This window comes from Dendrobates tinctorius, unplaced genomic scaffold (genome assembly GCF_039654945.1).
Source record: "Dendrobates tinctorius isolate UK_male_01 unplaced genomic scaffold, ASM3965494v1 ptg000005l, whole genome shotgun sequence".
Taxonomy (NCBI): Eukaryota; Metazoa; Chordata; class Amphibia; order Anura; family Dendrobatidae; genus Dendrobates; species Dendrobates tinctorius.
This window is the reverse complement of record NW_027361673.1, coordinates 35792677-35813609: the sequence shown is the minus strand read 5'-3', so window position 1 is coordinate 35813609 and position 20933 is coordinate 35792677. Positions and strand designations below refer to the sequence as shown.

Sequence of the window (20933 nt, the reverse complement as noted above, 5' to 3'; positions counted from 1 at the left end):
TGAGCTTTTGATGAGTTTTTGACACTGATGAATTTCCGCACCTATTATGTAAATTTTTGTTTGCGTTTTTTAACATGCACTTTTATTGCATTTTTTTTGTCTCTTGGTGTGTAATGCTTTAAAGAAAGCTGCTCTGTTTTTCATACTTCCTGGTATTTGGCTTAGCAAGACTGGGGAAAATATGCAAAAAACAAAACTCAGCGTACCCGCAAGAGGACATGCTGCGGGTTTGAAGCATGTACCACCAGGGCCGGATTATAGGAGGGGCAGGCGGGGCTTCAGCCCCGGGGCCCCCACCACAAGAGCTTCTAAGGGGGCCCGGGCCCCCACCACTGGGCAGCGACCGCCATTTTATTAACGCAGCGCGAGGATAAATATTAGACGCCGTCATGCTGAGATGAACTAGGCATACCGGTACCGCCTCATCCTCTCCTGTCACGCCTCCTCTCCTGTCACGCCTCCTGTCCTGTGGATCTGCTCTGCCTGCTCGCCGCGTTCACGAGCATCGTGCGCCCGCCGCCTGCTGTGTACGGTCCAGCCAATCAACTCTGCAGCGCCACGGTGATTAACCCCCTTGCCTCCAAGGCTCCAGCTAGCTATATATTTATATATAGCTCCTGTCTGTGCCGGCCGCGGCTGTGTGTGGAGACTAGTGGTGCGCACAGAGATGACGTCATCGCGGTGCTCACGTGTCCAGACACAGCCGCGGCCGGCACAGACAGGAGGACGAGCGATGCTGCAGGGATCGTGGCCGGCTCCACACAGGTCAGCGGCGATCCTTGGCTGTCTTAACATTGGGTTCAATAAAAAAAAATGTGAGTAACTTTCTGTCTATAATTGGACTGCTTTGAGTTATCTGGACTGTATCTCTATTGTAGTACTGTAAATCTGAATGTGGCAGAACAAGAGGATAAGATTAGATTGTACATCTAAGTGCTACAGTTCGCGCTCTACTGTTATGGCTAAAATGTTAATGATATGGGGGCACCTACCAGATTTTCTGCCCAGGGGCCCCCACCAACCTTAATCCGGCCCTGTGTACCACAGATCATTTTAAAATGGAAAAAAAAAAAAAAAAAAATCACAGTGGGCATGAGATTACTATAAATCCCATCCACTTTGCTGGCACTGTACTGTAAGACGTTGAGTTTTTCAAGCAGCAAAAATACGCAGAGTCAAAAACGCACCGAAAGCTCATCGTGGGAATGTAGCCTCCAAGTGCTGATCAGGTGTAAAGCCAATAGGTTACAATACGCGAGGTGGCACTGAGGTACGCCCAAAGCCCATACAATGATCACCATACAACTTATAATCATTTAGAGGAAAAGCCATCTTCAGGTAGCGGCTGCAAGTTCACAGTGACCAACAACTCTTGCAGATCTATCCATACTATGCCTACAAGCCACAGTGAGGTCAGTTTCTAACTTTCTATATGTACGTTCCTATTAGAAAGCTGCTATCTCAACAATATCTAATGAATGAAGAGATAACAGATGAGACTTTTCAAATCCATATATAATGCATAAAAAAAATAAAGGGAACACTAAAATACCACATCCTAGATATCACTGAATGAAATATTCCAGTTGCAAATCTTTATTCATTACACAGTGGAATACGTTGAGAACAATAAAACATTAAAAATTAGAAATGTAAATCAAAACTAGCTTCCCATTGAGGTCTGGATTTGGAATGATGCTCAAAATCAAAGTGGAAAAACAAATTACAGGCTGATCCAACTACAGTGGAAAGGCCTCATGACAAGGAAATGATGCTCAATAATGTGCTTTATTATTAGTAATTTCACACAACCCATACATTCAATGGTCAGTCACTAGTATATATAACAAGAGACCGGTTCCTAGCCTTACTCATAAATTACAGGAGCAATTCCCAAGTACCTGGTTATACTTTCTTTAAGATCAATATACCTGGACTTTTGGAAGTCCAGATTCCACCATCTTGCTCAAATAGCGGTCTTAGATCATATGCAGAGCTTCACTGCCTATTAATCTGCTACTACCTTGCCTAGCACATGCTATCAAAATCAGCAGCCATTAGCCTCCGAAACATGTTTCACAAGGTTTCATGAGGGGAATGAGGCTATAGTGATCACTATTGGGGTAGTGTATGAAAAAGGAGTCACTACCCTACTTTGTCTGTTCAGGTATACACATTTTTACTATATCTAATATATAAAGCTGAAGTGTGTGTATGTATGTGTGTGTGTATGTCCGGGATTGGCATCTGCACCGTCGCAGCGACAGCCACAAAGTTTGGCACAGTCACACGTCTGGACCCCGAGAGTGTCCTAGGCTATGTTGTGAGGTGAAATTTTAACCCTGCACGTTCCAATTCACCAAACAATTTTGCCCCTATCTACATAATGGGGAAAAAGTGTGTGTATATCAAGCCCCGCCCCTCATTATGATGTCATAATGGTTGCCATGGCGACGCTGATGTCATCATAGGTTGCAAGCCCCGCCGCTCATTATGATGTCATAATGGTTGACTATGGGATGGAGGATGTGTGATGGGTATATGGGCACTGGACTATGGGATGGAGGTATGATGGGTATATGGGCACGAGACTATGGGATGGAGGATATGTATGATGGGTATATGGGCATGGGACTATGAGATGAAGGATGTGAGATGGGTATATGGGCACTCGACTATGGGATGGCGAATATGTATGATGGGTATATGGGCATGGGACTATGGGATGGAGGATGTGTGATGGGTATATGGGCACTCGACTATGGGATGGAGGATATGTATGATGGGTATATGGGTACGGGCCTATGGGATGTGGATATGTATGATGGGTATATGGGCACGGGACTATGGGATGGAGGATAATTATAATTTGCTATAACTAACCACAGTTAGTTACTTTGCCCGGGCAGCGCCGGGCTCTTCAGCTAGTATTTAATAAAAGTTGATTTTAACCCCTTCACTTCAAAGCCTATTTTCACCTTCCTGATCAAGCCAAATTTTACAATTCTGACCACTGTCACTTTATGTGGCAACTCTGGAACGATCCCCACCCAATACCACCGATTCTGAGATTGTTTTCTAGTAACATTGTACTTCATGATACTGGTAAAATTTGTTCGATATGACTTGCATTTATTTGTAAAAATTTTTAGATATTTGGCGAAAATTTTGCAATTTTCAAACTTTTTATTTTGATGCCCTTAAACCACAGAGCTATGTCACAAAAAACAGTAAATAACATTCCCCACATGTCTACTTTACATCACCACAGTTTTTTTAACCTTTTTTTTGTTAGGAAGTTAAGGGTTAAAATTTGACTACTAGCGATTTCTCATTTTTCTCCAACAAATTTTTTTTCTTTTTTTTTTTTTTTTTTTTTTTTTTTTTTTTTTTTTTTTTAGGTACCACATTCACATTTGAAGTGACTTTAAGGGGCCTATACATCAGAAAATACCCAAACATGATACCATTCAAAAAACTGCACCCCTCAAGGTATTCAAAAATCACATTCAAGAAGCGTATTAACCCTTTAAGTGATTCACATGAATTAATGGAATGTGGAAGGAAAAAAATTAACATTAACTTTTTCACAAAAATTGTAATTTAGACCCAAATTTTCTCTTATTTTTGCAAGGGTAACAGGAAAAAATTAACCCTAAAATGTGTTGTGCAATTTTCTCCTTCGTACACAGATACCCCACATGCGGGGGAAAACTACCATTTTGGAGCATGGCAGGGAAGGAGCACCATCTGACCTTTGAATGTAAAATTTGCTGTAATAATTAGTGGATGCCAGATCGCTTTTGAAAAGCCCCTGATGTGCCTAACAGTGGAAACTGCTGATAAAGTGACACCATTTTGAAAACTAGACCACTCAGGGAACTTCTATAGATGTGCGATAAGCACACACAGGTGTGTCACAGAAGTTCATAACGTTGAGCTGTGAAAATAAAAAATCACATTTTTCACACAAAATAGTTTAGCCACACATTTTACATTTTACAAGGGTAGCAGGAGCAATTGCACCATACAATTTATTGTGCAATTACTCCTGAGTATTTAGATACCTCAATCGTTGGGGAAAACTACTGTTTGGGCGCACTGCAGGGCTCGGAATGGCAGGGGCATCTTTTGACTTTGAATGAAAATTTTGCTCCCCAATGTGGACTTTTAGTTGTCGAGTGGTACAGCCGATGCATTTTAACCCCTTCACGTCACAGCCCTTTTTCCTTTTTGCGTTTGTTTTTTTCTCGTTCCCAGAGCCATAACTTTTTTATTTTTCCGTCAATATGGCCATGTGAGGACTTGTTTTTGGCGGGATGAGTTGTACTTTTGAATGACACCCGTTGTTTTACCATTTCGAGTACTCGAAAATGGGAAGTGCGGAGCTGTGAAATTGCAAAAAAAGGTGTAATTTCACAGTCGTTTTTACTATTTTCATTAACTGTTAAAACTGACCTGCCATTATGATTCTACAGGTCACTACGAGTTCATAGACACCAAACAGGTCATTTTCCAAGATCCGTAGCGTCTCCATATTTTGTGACAGCTGGCGTTTTTAATTATACCATTTTGGTGCAGATACGATCTTTTGACAGCCCGTTATTGCATTTTAATGCAATGTAGAGGCAACCAAAAGAAACGTAATTCTCGTATTTTTCGCTACATCGGTTACCGATTATTTTTAAATTGTTTTATTTTGACTGGAGTGCCGCCTGATCCTTAATATGGTCTTTGGAAGGAATGTCATGTGTCCGTCCTCTGTACTGACCACACATTTCTATACATGTAAATGAGATCTCCTCTAAGGAGTCTCTTTTTTAAGCTTAAAAAGCCCAACTTTTCCAACCTCTCCTCATATGAGAGGCCTTAATCCCTTGTAATAATCTAGTTGCTCTCCGTTGAACTACTTATGAATATCCTTTTTAAAATGTGGAGCCCAAAAGTGGATCCCACATTCTAAATGTGGCCTCATAAGTGATTTATAAAGAGTTAACAATGTGCTAGGATCGAAACATTTTCTCTCCTTTTATACACCCTAAAATCTTGACTGCTTTTGCGGCTGCTGCTTGACATTGAGTACTTCTGCTCAACTGACTTGTAAAAACAATACCCAAGTCCTTCTCCTGTTCTATACCTGTTCTATATACAGTTGCTAAAAAAGTATTAAGACCTGTAGATGGATACCAAATGAGACCCTCTACACCAGGGGTCCCCAACCACCGGTCCGCGGCCCAGCACAGGGCCGTTGAAGTGCCCTTGCCGGTCCGCGGACACAAGGGAAGCCGGCGGTGGTGCAGCAGCTGATACTCACCTAGCGGTCCATGTCGGCGCGGCGGCTTCATCCAGCGCTGAGCGGACAAGTGTACCGCTCATTTAAGGTCATGAATATGGACACCACTCATCTCCCATAGGCGTGGCGTCCATATTCATAGACCTTAATGAGCGGTAGCATGTGACCGCTCCGCACAGGAGCTGAAGCGCCGCGAGATGCAGGGAAGGAAGTTCAGCGATGTGAGGCTAAGTATGATGGGGGAGTCGAGCCATGCATACATGGGAGAGAGAGTGGGAGCAGAGCCATGCATACATGGGAGAGAGAGTGGGAGCAGAGCCATGCATACATGGGAGAGAGAGTGGGAGCAGAGCCATGCATACATGGGAGAGAGAGTGGGAGCAGAGCCATGCATACATGGGAGAGAGAGTGGGAGCAGAGCCATGCATACATGGGAGAGAGAGTGGGAGCAGAGCCATGCATACATGGGAGAGAGAGTGGGAGCAGAGCCATGCATACATGGGAGAGAGAGTGGGAGCAGAGCCATGCATACATGGGAGAGAGAGTGGGAGCAGAGCCATGCATACATGGGAGAGAGAGTGGGAGCAGAGCCATGCATACATGGGAGAGAGAGTGGGAGCAGAGCCATGCATACATGGGAGAGAGAGTGGGAGCAGAGCCATGCATACATGGGAGAGAGAGTGGGAGCAGAGCCATGCATACATGGGAGAGAGAGTGGAAGCAGAGCCATTCATACAGGATGGGAGAGTGGAAGCAGAGCCATGCATACAGGATGGGAGAGTGGGAGCAGAGCCATGCATACAGGATGGGAGAGTGGGAGCAGAGCCATGCATACAGGATGGGAGAGTGGGAGCAGAGCCATGCATACAGGATGGGAGAGTGGGAGCAGAGCCATGCATACAGGATGGGAGAGTGGAAGCAGAGCCATGCATACAGGATGGGAGAGTGGAAGCAGAGCCATGCATACAGGATGGGAGAGTGGAAGCAGAGCCATGCATACAGGATGGGAGAGTGGGAGCAGAGCCATGCATACAGGATGGGAGAGTGGGAGCAGAGCCATGCATACAGGATGGGAGAGTGGAAGCAGAGCCATGCATACAGGATGGGAGAGTGGAAGCAGAGCCATGCATACAGGATGGGAGAGTGGAAGCAGAGCCATGCATACAGGATGGGAGAGTGGGAGCAGAGCCATGTATACAGGATGGGAGAGTGGGAGCAGAGCCATGTATACAAGGATGGGAGAGTGGAAGCAAAGTCATGTATGCAAGGATGGGAGAGTGGAAGAAAAGTCATGTATGCAAGATGGGAGAGTGGGAGCGGAGCCATGTATGCAGGATGGGAGAGTGGGAGCGGAGCCATGTATACAAGGATGGGAGCAGAGCCATGTATACAGGATGGGAGAGTGGAAGCAGAGCCATGTATACAGGATGGGAGAGTGGAAGCAGAGCCATGTATACAGGATGGGAGGGTGGGAGCGGAGCCATGTATACAAGGATGGAACAGGGGAGCCATGCATACAACAGGGGGAGCCACACAGAGCTGGACAGGACGGGAGGGACCACGCATACATTTTCTGATGATTAGAAAATAATCAGCATGTACAGAACTCCAGTACAATTTTTCTTAAATGCTCAATGCTCCATTTCCTTGTAGGTTCCAATCATCCTTGAAACAGAGAAACAAGCCAGGTGCTCCCACTCATTCAAAACCTATTGTGAGTTGAGTCACATTATAAATGTTATAATTAAATGATAAGTATGCACTGCTAAACTACAACCGCGTCCATAGCCCCGCCCCCTTATGGCCAAATCCCCGCCCCTGTCACACCTCCATCCCCGCCCTGCCGGGCCATGGAAGGATGGTCTTGCTTGAAGCCGGTCCCTGGGGCAAAAAAGGTTGGGGACCACTGCTCTACACCCCCCCCTCCACCTCCAAAAGAGAAGCAAAAAAAAAAAGTCTCAAACGAATAGGCTGTAATATGTTTTTTATATTGATGCAATAGACACACGCACACAGTCTCAGTCCACGACTAGTTTGATCACATTTAATGGCAAGGATGGTGTAGCAGCATCGAGTGCCATTTATGCCTTTGAAATATCAGAAAACTCATCATAATCCTTAGGGACTCTAATAAATCCATGTATCTGTTCTACTATGACTGTCACAACCATGAGGTGTTTGCATGAAGGGAAACCACAATGCCTATGGGCTCATTCACACCAGCATTGGTTGTACGTCTGCTACCAGTGTTTTATATATATTTAAAGGGATATTCATATATCAAGTTTTGGAGTTTTTTCGGCAACAATGAACTAAAAATATGGAGATGTTCTACTCACTCAATGGGTCTGCAAAAACAAAATAACAAATACAGCCAGCACAAAGATGCAATAGACAATGTCGCAGCAGGAGTGCAGCTTATTCAGCTAATGGATGGTGATGTCACAGTATAAGTGCAGTGCCGGCACACAGAATACATAACTAGCTACACTAGTGGAATTGGAATACAGACTAACTAGTAATCGAACATGCCCAAAACTTAACCATTGTGACATTTGTGCTTTACAAGCTTGGTATATTTACTCAGTGGGAAGTGCAGCTCTGCCCCAACAAGCAGACACTGGAATGCAAATCTCTATGGACAGCAATACACAACAGACATGCTCGTAAAATCATGGGGCAGCTACACGCCATTGATGGGGAGGGGGCAGCTACACGCCATTGATGGGGAGGGGGCAGCTACACGCCATTGATGGGGAGGGGGCAGCTACACGCCATTGATGGGGAGGGGGCAGCTACACGCCATTGATGGGGAGGGGGCAGCTACACGCCATTGATGGGGAGGGGGCAGCTACACGCCATTGATGGGGAGGGGGCAGCTACACGCCATTGATGGGGAGGGGGCAGCTACACGCCATTGATGGGGAGGGGGCAGCTACACGCCATTGATGGGGAGGGGGCAGCTACACGCCATTGAAGGGGAGGGGGCAGCTACACGCCATTGATGGGGAGGGGGCAGCTACACGCCATTGATGGGGAGGGGGCAGCTACACGCCATTGATGGGGAGGGGGCAGCTACACGCCATTGATGGGGAGGGGGCAGCTACACGCCATTGATGGGGAGGGGGCAGCTACACGCCATTGATGGGGAGGGGGCAGCTACACGCCATTGATGGGGAGGGGGCAGCTACACGCCATTGATGGGGAGGGGGCAGCTACACGCCATTGATGGGGCGGGGCAGCTACACGCCATTGATGGGGGGGGCAGCTACAATATACGCCATGGAGCAGATGATGCTGCTGCCTCAATACTTCCTACTTGAGTATTAATGCTGGTCTTGCAGGAAGATTTGTTGCTATTAGTGATGAGCGAGTACGCTTGTTACTCAAGATTTCTGAGCGTGCTCAGATGTTCGAGTAGTTTCGGCGAGCTTTGAGATTTAGTGTGTGTCACCGCAGCTGCATGATTTGCAGCTGCTAGACAGCCTGAATACATGTGGGGATTCCCTAATAAACAGGCAATCCCACATCTATTCAGGCTGTCTAGCAGTCGCAAATTACGCAGATGCAGCAACATAAAATCTCCGAGCACGCCCAAACTACTCAGAGAACACCCTAGCATGCTAGTAAACCTTGAGTAACAAGCACACTCACTCATCACTAGCTACTATCCCTCGGTGATTGATTTGTAACGAAGCCGTTTTCTGGAAGTCATTGAGTGGCTCCTTAGTGAATTTACTATTGTGGCTGAGAACTACAATGACGTATTATGTTTTTATACTGACATTTCCCTTTAAAAGCATTGGAGCTGCAGTGTAAAAAGACTGGCATTACACAGGCGCACTAATTGGACCAAATGCATCTGGAAATGAGATTCAATTAAAATGGATTATTTTTAGAACCAAATTGCAATTCAAAGTAGTTTACTGAAGAGGATGAAGATCTCCTCTGTGATTCATGTTCCAAAGCTGCTCTGATAAGATGAACCTGTGTATCCACAAAGTCAGAACTACAACAGGACCACATCAAAGAAGGGTTTCTTCATCCTCATACCACTTCATTTAATAAACTGTGATAGAATCTAGATACAATGTGCATTTATATCTAAAGGAGTCTGGAAGTCTTCACAAGAGATAGATGGACTATGCACCCAAAGACATTACATAGCAGCATGGGCCCCAAATCAGTAAAATGTTGTCACAGAGTGACTGGAAAGGGCAAGGAAATTACCTGTTCAAAGGACACCTGCATATTAATTAAATCAGAGTCCTTCTATATGGCTTTTTCCACTTTACATGAGTATGCACTGTAGTGCCCCCTTCCTACCAGCAGTAAGAGAAATACATCCTCTAAAGGCTGCATCGGAGTCTTTAACCAATCACCAGTGATCACGTCAAATACCCCCTTCCCTTGTGGTTACAACAGTGCCCCCATCCTCCCACCAGTGGGACAGCACTCCAAGCATTGCCGAACCCTGTTCTTTAGTACTTTGTCCACCTTTTCCTAAAAGGAATCTTGTCAAGACTTTCGGGTCACTGAACTACCGTAACTACATTGGGGAGGCTAGCAGACATTTTCAAGCACTTCCTAGCCCATAAATGGATATGCCATTGTTAAAAATAAAAAAGTAAACTTTGTAAATGAGACTATAAGTATACAGGAGGCAAGCAGAGTCCCAGCTACAGCCAAGATCCTCTGCATTATTCCCTGCCTAGCGCCAGGCCCCAAATGTGCCTTCTGTTTAGTGCCATTATATCACTGCCACTACCCACATGGACAATCACGCATGTGGGATAGTGTAGGAAAGGCGTAAGGGCTCCCACTCATCTACGTTTAAAACATCTCTCTGATGTTGACCCAGAAAAGTAGGACAAGTCATGCGATTTTTCTCATAGTACCCGTATGAGATGATTACGCAATGCATTTTCTTTCTCTGCAACTATTATTCTACAATCATTTAGTGTTGCATGTTACAGAATGGTAATGTATTTTTTTTTTTTACTAGCACCCATTGACTTGCGTTGGCGCCCACTCACGGCAAGCTGCAATTTTTTTCTCATCCCAGATTCCAGCTGAGGGAAAAAAAAAATCCAAAATTAAAAATAACCAATGAATAATCCAAAATATGAATTAATATAAAGAGCAAAATATTATGCCAAAAAAATATGAAATAAAAAAGAAACACACTGGCTGTAAACAATTACTGATGCATAAAAGTGCTAAATGCAAATCTATGTACACAATCCATGTGCAAAAATAGCGCAAATAGATGTAAACATTCCTACAAATATATCAAACGCATCAGTGCAAATGTGAAATAAAGTGTCATGAATCCCCTATTGTATACATGGGTCAATACCAAAAAGACTAATGCTTAGTGTTTCCTAAAAGAGCTTATATCATGAATGGGGTTGGAAACCTATAAGTAAAGTTAGCCAAGGAAAAACAGCGCTCTCTCATGGATCCAGATGACAGTCAAATTGCAAAACAAGAAGGGAAACTTACAGTGGAGCCAGTGGATGTCCAATCGCCCCAACGCACGTTTCGTGTTTTACTTCATCAGGAGGCGTGTTAATTAAAAGTAAATAAATCACTAATGAGTACTAAATCAGTGATTAACACTAGTCAATGCGAGTTTTTACTGGATTGCACTTGTTCGATTTATACACAGATGAGTATGAGCCCTAAGTACAGGTTCACATAGCGTTATGGCAGTCTGTTTAACGGATTTCGTTACAAAGCGGCATTAACGCGATGTAACGCATCCGTTAACGCTGCCATAGACTGCCATAACGTAGCACATCACTAATGCATGTCATAATCGGTATGCGTTAGCGATGTGCCGTTACGCTGTGACTGACCCTCGGACGTGGTCTGCAGCGCTCGAGGATCAGTCACTCCTAGCGCAGATGTCTCCAATTCAAAACGTTAACCATGGCACACAAAGCCGTCCACAACCTGTCTCCTCCATACAGCCGTGAACTTGTCTCCGGGAATTAACTGCACGCAACCACTGAATCTCACAAGATCTTCCTCTACTCCCCTCCATCACAAGATTTCTCCTGTGCATCTCCCCTACTCTGGAACTCTCTGCCCCAACATAGACTATCGTCTACCGTAGCAACCTTCAAAAAGGAACCTGAAAACCCACCTCTTCGGCAAGCATGCAATCTGCAGTAATCCTCGTTACCCAATATACCGCTGCATGACCAGCTCTCTTCCCCCTCACCTCGATGTACAGAACTGAGAGAGACATACCCCAAGTGACTTGCAGCTGTAATTGCAGCAAAAGGTGGCGCAACAAAGTATTAAGTTAAAGGGGCCGAATAATATTGCACGCCCCACTTTTCAGTTTTTGAATTTCCACAAAAATTTAAAATAACCAATAAATTTTGTTCAACTTCACAATTGTGTCCCACTTGTTGATTCTTCACCAAAAATTTACATTTGGTATCTTTATGTTTGAAGCATGATATGTGGGAAAAGGTTGAAAAGTTCCAGGGGGCCGAATACTTTCGCAAGGCACTGTATAAGACCACCCCTGCAGGCTCTATTTAGCTTCCAAATAAAAATATATATAAAAACTTGCACTAAAGAGTGTACCCAGATTCAATACATAAAATCTGTAGTCCGACAGACATGAAAAAATGCAAAGAAAGGGTCATACAAAACCAAGCAAGGGGTGAGTTACCTTTAGAAATTCTCAGGTGGCATAACAGCAGTAATCCTGGAGAGAGTTCCTTGTGAGCGAGATGAATGAAAGGTCCTCACTATTTGCAGTCAGTATCTTAAGGTACTGTCACACTAAGCGATATCGCTAGCAATATCGCTATAACTTGTGACGTTATAGCAATATTGCTAGCGACATCGCTGTGTCTGATACTTACCTCCGACCGCTCCCCAGCTGGTTATCGCTGATCGCGCGAGAACGTCCAGGACTGTTTCTCGTCGTCAGCTTCCTGTGGAGAGACGAGCGTGGAGCCGGGCGGGAGGACGCAGGATCGCCTAGTGTGACAGGTAAGTAGCGATCCCCGTCCCCAGCGATGTCGCTGGTGAGATTTGCCTGTGTGGCAGCTCACTAGCGACCACTTAGCGATGTACCAGCGATCCTGACCACGTCATATCGCTGGTCGGGATCGCTGGTACATCGCCAAGTGTGACAGTACCTTTAGCAATCACTGGTATCCAAGATAATTGAGAGCAGGGTCTCCATAAAGGACGCTGTCCCGACCAGTGACTAGCGTCTATCTAAAAATTTTCAGCGGCCGTCTGTGTGTGTGTTACAGACGCCGCGTCAGGAGGCAAGCCTGCAAGGTTCAGAGGAGCTGCAGGACCTTGCGAGACGTCACAGACACGTGATAGGTCACGTGACAGGCAGTGGAGCACTATGGAGCGCTCAAGGGGCCAGAAAAAAAACTTGCTTTCCTACGCGTTTCGGAATTCTCGGATTCCTTCCTCAGGGAATCTATTTAGCTTCCAGTTACTGTTGGAACCATCCTGATGTAGTCCCAGTGCTCCTGGTCAATCATGGTAGTGCAGTCTCTCAGTTGGTTTCCTGCCAGGAAAACTCAGCTCCGCTTCCATCACTGACAGAATTAATTCTACCTTTAGAATACACACTATTCTATGCTCTAATTAGCCCAAAACACAATTTTACTGTGAAATTTTCCCTCTTGCAATTTACATTAGTGTAGACCATGTGGTTTTACATCATTGCTCTGTTGGCTGATTTCCTGCAGAGCTCAATTGTCCTGTGCTAACTGGCCAGCTCTGAGCTGACAAGCTGAGATGAGCGGTTTTTGATATCTGCAGCAAACAAATCAGAGATGCGAAACTGTAAATACTGCTGTCTTGATTAATATGGCAAAAGATAACCATCTGTCATATGCATCAGATTTATTTGTTGCAAGCATCAAACACGTCAGCCCTCCTTGTCTCAGCTCTACAATACCTACTTATAAGCTTTGTTGTGAAGCTATAGCAGAATGGAGTGCAAGACAGTTGAGCTCTGCTGGAAACCAAACAATAGAGTAATGATGTGGAAACCTCACAGACAGCTATACTTATACAAATGGAAAAGTTTTAGAGGGTCATACAGTGCACAAAAGAATAAAGTGAATTCTACACTTAGATAACTGATGGTATGCCAAATATGTGCAGTGGATGCAACTGAGCGGCACATGGCAGAGCTGACATTTAACTGTCAGGCAACTTTCGGCACAGATCTGAATAATCAACTGAAAGAAGTGGGGCTTGTCAGAAGCACATAGTAGATGGAGAGAAGGGTCTACAGCACTGAGAAGCAGAGTGCTGCTGGGTATTAGCAGTGTAAGAATAAGACTGCCCATTCAGCTATGTGAAGCTGGAAGCCCAAAGGGGAATATAGAGATGAAAAAGACAAATGTACAAGAAGGAATCTGTATGGTGGTGCTTAGTCTGTGTTTTAACACTAATTATGCATTTAATGTGCTTTACTAAAAACTAATGCGCTTGTGGCACTAAGGCCGGGGTCACACTTGCAACTGCAATGCGAGAAACTTGCGCGAGTCTCTCGCATCAATACCCGGCACTGTCGCCAGCACTCGGGACCGGAGTGTGCGGCTGCATGTATTTCTATGCAGCTGAGAGCTCCGGTTCCAAGTACTGGCGACAGTGCTGGGCATTGATGTGCGAGTTTCTTGCATTGCAGTTGCAAGTGTGACCCCGGCCTTAGCCCTTAACTTTAATGTGATCGGTGGTCAAAAAAAAAAAAAATCAGCAAAAAGGTGCTCAGAAAAAGACAGATAACAGATTTAAGCTGTGTGCCCACGATCAGGAAAAGCAGGGTATTGGACAAGGCACTTCTATTTAACTCTGCGCAAACTCACTCGCGGTGCAGGTTTACGAGCCGCAGCATGTTAATTTCTGTAGCAGAGACGCTTGTGTCTGCTGCAGATAGACGGTCATTAGGTGCGGTAAACCCGCATAGTAACTAAAACACGAGTTAATTAGAACACAGCATTTTGGATACAGTAAAAATACGCTGTGTCCAAAATGCTGCTATTCCGGATCGTGACCACATTAGCTTTACAAACTCTCGCGCGAAGGGGGTTTTCCAGTTTCAGAAAATCTAACCCTACTCTTTATACCCCTCAAATGTGTTTGTGATTTTTAAAAATCTAGATAATGGGATTCTTTTTCAAGAGTAGGATAAAACTTGTTTAGTGCTCAGATTTATGGGGAAAAAAAAAAAAAAAGAATTTGCTTGCTTACACGTAATTTGTATAAAAAAGGTTAAAGGCTTCACAAAATAAATTAAAACGATGGTTTCAGGAAAGGTATTGCAGCACAATGGGACCCATTGTGGTCTAACAAAATGTGTAATTTATCTGCTACTGTTCCTGATCAATCCTCTGAGATAAGTGAACACATTATCTGCAGATCTATGGCAAACACATCATTGCGATAAATTGTTTCCCATCTGAATACCTACACCTTATTGCTTCCTAAATTCCACCTCACTTAGTAGTGGAATATGAAAAGTGGAGCTGAGGTGTAAATGAGCAACACCAAGTTCTGAGATTCCAATAATTACCCTTTGAAATACTAACCTGGGATAGTCAATTAGCGTACGGCACTCCACAGCTATTGAATTTTCTCACAAGTGTAGAACAAATATCATCCATTTTTTATCCAGTAAAAGGAGACAAACTGTTCCTATATATTAATACCCATTTGCATTTCCATTTTTGACATCCCCATTGCATCTGTATGAAATCCATTTTGACGTATCCATAATTAAAAGTGTTACAAAGCCAAATACAGTTTTTATGTTAATAACTGCATTGGTTCCATAAAAATAGATGCCATATTAATGGCGTCCGTATGCGTTTTTTTTTTTTTTGTTTTTTTTTGCACCCTTTAAAAAACAGATCAGACTAGAGCATGCTGCAATGTTTTTAGTCAAAATGCAAAATGAGTGCACAGCCTATACAGTCATATGTAAACGTTTGGGCACCCCTATTAAATGTTAACCTTTTTTCTTTATAACAATTTTGGTTTTTGCAACAGGTATTTCAGTTTCATATGTCTAATAACTGATGGACTCAGTTATATTTCTGCATTCAAATGAGGTTTATTGTACTAACAGAAAATGTGCAATCTGCATTTAAACAATATTTGACCGGTGCAAAAGTATGGGCACCCTTATCATTTTCTTGATTTGAACACTCCTAACTACTTTTTACTCACTTCCTGAAGCACTAAATTGGTTTTGTAACCTCATTGAGCTTTGAACTTCATAGCCAGGTGTATCAAATCATGAGAAAAGGTATTTAAAGTGGCCACTTGCAAGTAGTTCTCCTATTTGATTCTCCTATGAAGAGTGGCATCATGGGCTCCTCAAAACAACTCTCAAATGATCTGAAAACAAAGATTATTCAACATAGCTTTTCAGGGGAAGGATACAAAAAGTTGTCTCAGAGATTTAACCTGTCAGTTTCCACTGTGAGGAACATAGTAAGGAAATGGAAGAACACAGGTACAGTTCTTGTTAAGCCCAGAAGTGGCAGGCCAAGAAAAATATCAGAAAGGCAGAGAAGAAGAATGGTGAGAACAGTCAAGGACAATCCACAGACCACCTCCAAAGACCTGCAGCATCATCTTGCTGCAGATGGTGTCACTGTGCATCGGTCAACAATACAGCGCATGCATAACGCCTTTTTGTATGACCAAACAACTCAATCTTTGTTTCATCAGTTCACAGGACCTTCTTCCAAAATGTAACTGGCTTGTCCAAATGTGCTTTTGCATACCTCAGGCGACTCTGGTTGTGGCGTGCTTGCAGAAACGGCTTCTTTCCCATCACTCTCCCATACAGCTTCTCCTTGTGCAAAGTGCACTGTATTGTTGACCGATGCACAGTGACACCATCTGCAGCAAGATGATGCTGCAGGTCTTTGGAGGTGGTCTGTGGATTGTCCTTGACTGTTCTCACCATTCTTCTTCTCTGCCTTTCTGATATTTTTCTTGGCCTGCCACTTCTGGGCTTAACAAGAACTGTACCTGTGTTCTTCCATTTCCTTACTATGTTCCTCACAGTGGAAACTGACAGGTTAAATCTCTGAGACAACTTTTTGTATCCTTCCCCCTGAAAAGCTATGTTGAATAATCTTGGTTTTCAGATCATTTGAGAGTTGTTTTGAGGAGCCCATGATGCCACGCTTCATAGGAGAATCAAATAGGAGAACTACTTGCAAGTGGCCACTTTAAATACCTTTTCTCATGATTTGATACACCTGGCTATGAAGTTCAAAGCTCAATGAGGTTACAAAACCAATTTAGTGCTTCAGAAAGTCAGTAAAAAGTAGTTAAGAGTGTTCAAATCAAGAAAATGATAAGGGTGCCCATACTTTTGCACCGGTCAAATTTTGTTTAAATGCAGATTGCACATTTTCTGTTAGTACAATAAACCTCATTTGAATCCAGAAATATAACTGAGTCCATCAGTTATTAGATATATGAAACTGAAATACCTGTTGCAAAAACCAAAATTGTTATAAAGAAAAAAGGCTAACATTAATAGGGGTGCCCAAACTTTTACATATGACTGTATAATACGACAGGGTGCTACATCATGTATCAAGAGAGAAACATCACATCACTATTCACAGACACTTTTGACCTGTACAGCGAATCGCTAACATTGTTCTGTGAGACGCCGACTTTTATATGGGCAGAATTCGTACATTTGTGTGAATTCGTACATTTGTGTGACTGTATCTTTACATTCTATCATTTCATCAGAACACGTGCAACATTTCAACCATTGCTGGTCTTTATCCACATCTCGCACACCATGACACGAGTACGGTAAGTAGTACCTCACAACAGATGTGCTAATTCACTCCTGAAACACTGTCAGTTGCAAGGTATCATCTGCAGAGAAAACTCATTCCACAGTGTGAAAAAGATGGCAACACATGGGTTAATTTTTTTATTTTTCTTTGCAGTTTTGCTTCAAATCACAGTTGCTGCTTTTTTCAAAGGAACATTTGTAGAACGATTTTCCTTCAAAGTGGCAGATTCTAACAACAGTTTCTAACATCTCTTTCCCCAAAGTGTTATTTCACCTAGTGGCAAAAATTTACATTAAAAACGCTCTTTGGATAATTGATGAAGTTTCCCCACAAATCCCCAAAACATATTCTAAGGCAAGTTCTCTAGCACGAGAACTAGTATAAGGGCAAAACTCATGTGTACACTTAGGTAACAAACATCAACATAACGGATTATGAATGATGCAGCAAACATTTTCATTGAATAAGGATTGGTGCTGCAAGGCATGAAGCGCATTAGTCACATTGATGTATTCAGAAGCTGTGGTTGTAGCACTTTTAGTCATAATATTCACCTATGGTGACTATTTGTTCTGGTCAGGAACCCCGCACCCGGTACAGGCATTCTGGTCCGTACATGGACCATGAACCATGCACATCTGTATATATTCTAAGAAGCGATGGCATATACAGTACAGTCATTTGATCTGCAGTTCTCCAACTGCAAAGACCACCACAATCCTTAGCAGGTCTTCACTGCACAGTAGCACTGCCCTCCACCAGATATGCAGGAAGCTCCATGACCATGAAGGAGGGCCGAAGAGACCCGTTTAGATATAAGCATCATTAGAAGGGTAAATACCCTTTTAAACCAAACAGACAGTATAGTCTTCATAACCAGTTACACAGTTTGTAAAAAACACTTAGGTTGAAATTGCTGGACCTTTCTCAAGCATTAAAAGCTGCAGAATTTATTGAAACTTGATGACACAAAACAGCCGAGATCTCAGGTTTCACAATTCCGATAAGTGAAAGTAAAAACAACACTAAATACAACAGAGGAAGCATCAGCAGCCTGTTACGCTGGGTTCACTTCTATATCTGAGGTTCCATGTCAGTAAAATGATGGACATCATGACTAAATCCTAGAACCCATAATAAGTGGGGTATGTCGGGCACCGCCGTTTCCATCATCTGAGGAGAATTCACAGCACTGACCTCAGTTTTTTGCCCTTGTGGAAACAGAAAAGCTGAACTCTGAAATGGACATGTGAACCCAGTATAACAAAAAATATGTTGAACTATACACAGCTACATGATTTAACTAAAATCTACATTTACACAAACACATCAGGGAACTGTCAAAATAGCAACTTCCTTTGCAAACATAATTGCGGCACTTTTCAGTTCCCGTAGATTCCCAGATTTGTTACTGATTACGTCACTCACACAGGGGAACAGCTACAGGACGTGTAGAAGTAATACATTTTTACTAATAATCATGCCCAAGGGACCCAACAGCCACTATGGTGGTATTAGAAATGGCACATGGAAGCTGGATGTCTGAGGTGGAGCCCAGGAAACTTACAACTGTTATTGGAGCATAAATATTTAAAATCTTACTTTCTATTTATATGTTACATTTATATATAAAAACAAAAAAAACAAAAAAAAAAAAAAACACGAATTGTGATACAATCATAAATGCAATCATATGGCCAAATATTAAAAACTGTTCAGTGATTATAATCACATAAAGGCACTGTGCTCTCATCATCCGCCCTGCAGCACTGAAATGTGATCCTGGCCTGAGGAAAGGAGGAAAAATCCTGTGGATAGCAGTAAACTGTATCAGGACTTTATCAGAAGCATAGTCCAGAAAGCAGATGCTGATTTATGAAGAGGAAGTGGCAGAATACAACATAATCCCAGACAGAGAAATGACAAGCACGTAAAATCCACATCGGGAATTGTTTCCTGTATCAGCCGAAGTAGGTGCTGATATCAGCAGGAGTCAGCTGATGGCAGGAAATAGTGGTGGATATGTAAGGCCTGTTTCACGCATCAGTTTTTTGCTTCAGTTAAAATCCGCTAAAATGGCGGACAACGGATCCGTTCTTGGACTGATGACGTTTGTCACTGAACCGTTATTTTAACGGATCCGTCAAAGGAAGAATTTTAAAGGAACCGCTGCCTGGGGAAGAGCGAGCGAGAATTTTTTTCGCCGCCAGCACAGAGTTTAGGGTTAAATTTCCGAGCAAGGCAAATCCTCCGGGCATGCGCAATGTCAAATGCGGATCCGGCCGCCCGAAAAAACGTTGCATGGTCCGTTCAGGCATGTTGGCGGACGCCAAAATTTTGGCGGATCCGCAAAAAAATGGATCGAACGGATGGCCATCCGTCAAGATCCGCCGGTAATGCAACTCAATGGGAAAAAAACGGATCTGCCAAGCAAAATGGTGGATCCGGTTTTTTTGCACAACGGCGGATTTTGACGGATTTCAAAAAACTGATGTGTGAAACAGGCCATAGGTGAAGAAGGCCATACAATGTGATTTATGATAAAGCATATACCTGTAAGCACTGCACAGTATAGGAAAATACAGTCACAGAGATACATAATCACTGCAAAGAACCTCATCAATACTGGCATTTACATGATCTATGAAGGAACATCTGCTTAGAATTCTGGGCCAACATGGTAAATGATCAGGACTGCTAATACCATAATGGAAATGTGGAGTAAGGTTGCCCATTTGTTTCTGGCCCATTTAGACAAGCTAATAATTTGTGAACAATTGTGAAGGAACATCAGTTCATGATTATCGCCCCTTAGAGGCTAGCAATCACCCGACAAAAAAGGAAATTGCTTGTTTCTTGGCTGTGATAATTTGTGTGCATGCATAAAAACCATAGTTATTGGCAGCACATAGTCCAATGTAAACAGGTGATGTGCTACAGATATGGGGGCACTACAATTGAATACGGATCATTCTGACCTCATCAGCCTGTATAAACAGGCCAATAAACAACAGAGATAGATCGGCGGATGTTTAACGACCTGCATCAGCCAGTCTAAATGAGGTATTAAACGCTTGTTGGTAGGCTCCAATGTCCATCGGGACTGTCTTATGTCCCTTTTAGACATGTGGGTAATATATAAATGAGAGTTCATAAAGTAAACTTGTTCCAAAATATCAGCACATACCACTCATATCTCCCAACAATCAATTTATTGAGTGATGAGATCATTTAGGTCAGAAAAAAAATTATTCTCTGCAGCCCTTGTAAACGGGGAATTTGCTGCCGACATAATGATCGTTTTTCCCCCATGCAGATTTGTGAGCCATGTAAACAGGCCAGTAACCAAGCGTTGATTGGAACTGCAAAAATGAGACAAAACTGGCCCATTCAAATGGACTTGTCACGCACCAGGATTAGACTGCAGTTAGGAAAGATGTTCCTAATGTCAGTAATCAGACTGATAAAAAAAAAAAAAAAAAAAAAAAAAAAAAAAAAGTTGTTTACAACTGGGCTGTGGAGTCGGAGTCGGTGCTCATTTTGGTGGAGTCGGAGTCGGAGTTGGAGTCCGTATAAAATGGACCGACTCCGACTCCTAAAATATATAATAAATTGGGTACAGTAATTCAATGCAGGATGTGCTGAATATTTTTTCATAGGAGTTTGGGAAAGTTATGAAATGTCCTATAAATGGCTGTTATAATCCTGATCTAAGGCTACATTCACACACAGCGTTTTTCCTGTGTTTTTTGAGGATACGTTTTTCAGCTGCAAAAGCTGATCATCTTTTTTAAAAAACTGCA

The 20933-nt window shown here is 43.1% G+C and overlaps 1 protein-coding gene across 4 annotated transcripts in view; it reads right to left on the bottom strand.

Moving 5' to 3' along the window:
• DNAJC13 (DnaJ heat shock protein family (Hsp40) member C13) overlaps positions 1 to 20933 on the bottom strand; it is a 288549-nt gene that overhangs the window by 263583 nt on the left and 4033 nt on the right. The window lies entirely within an intron of this gene.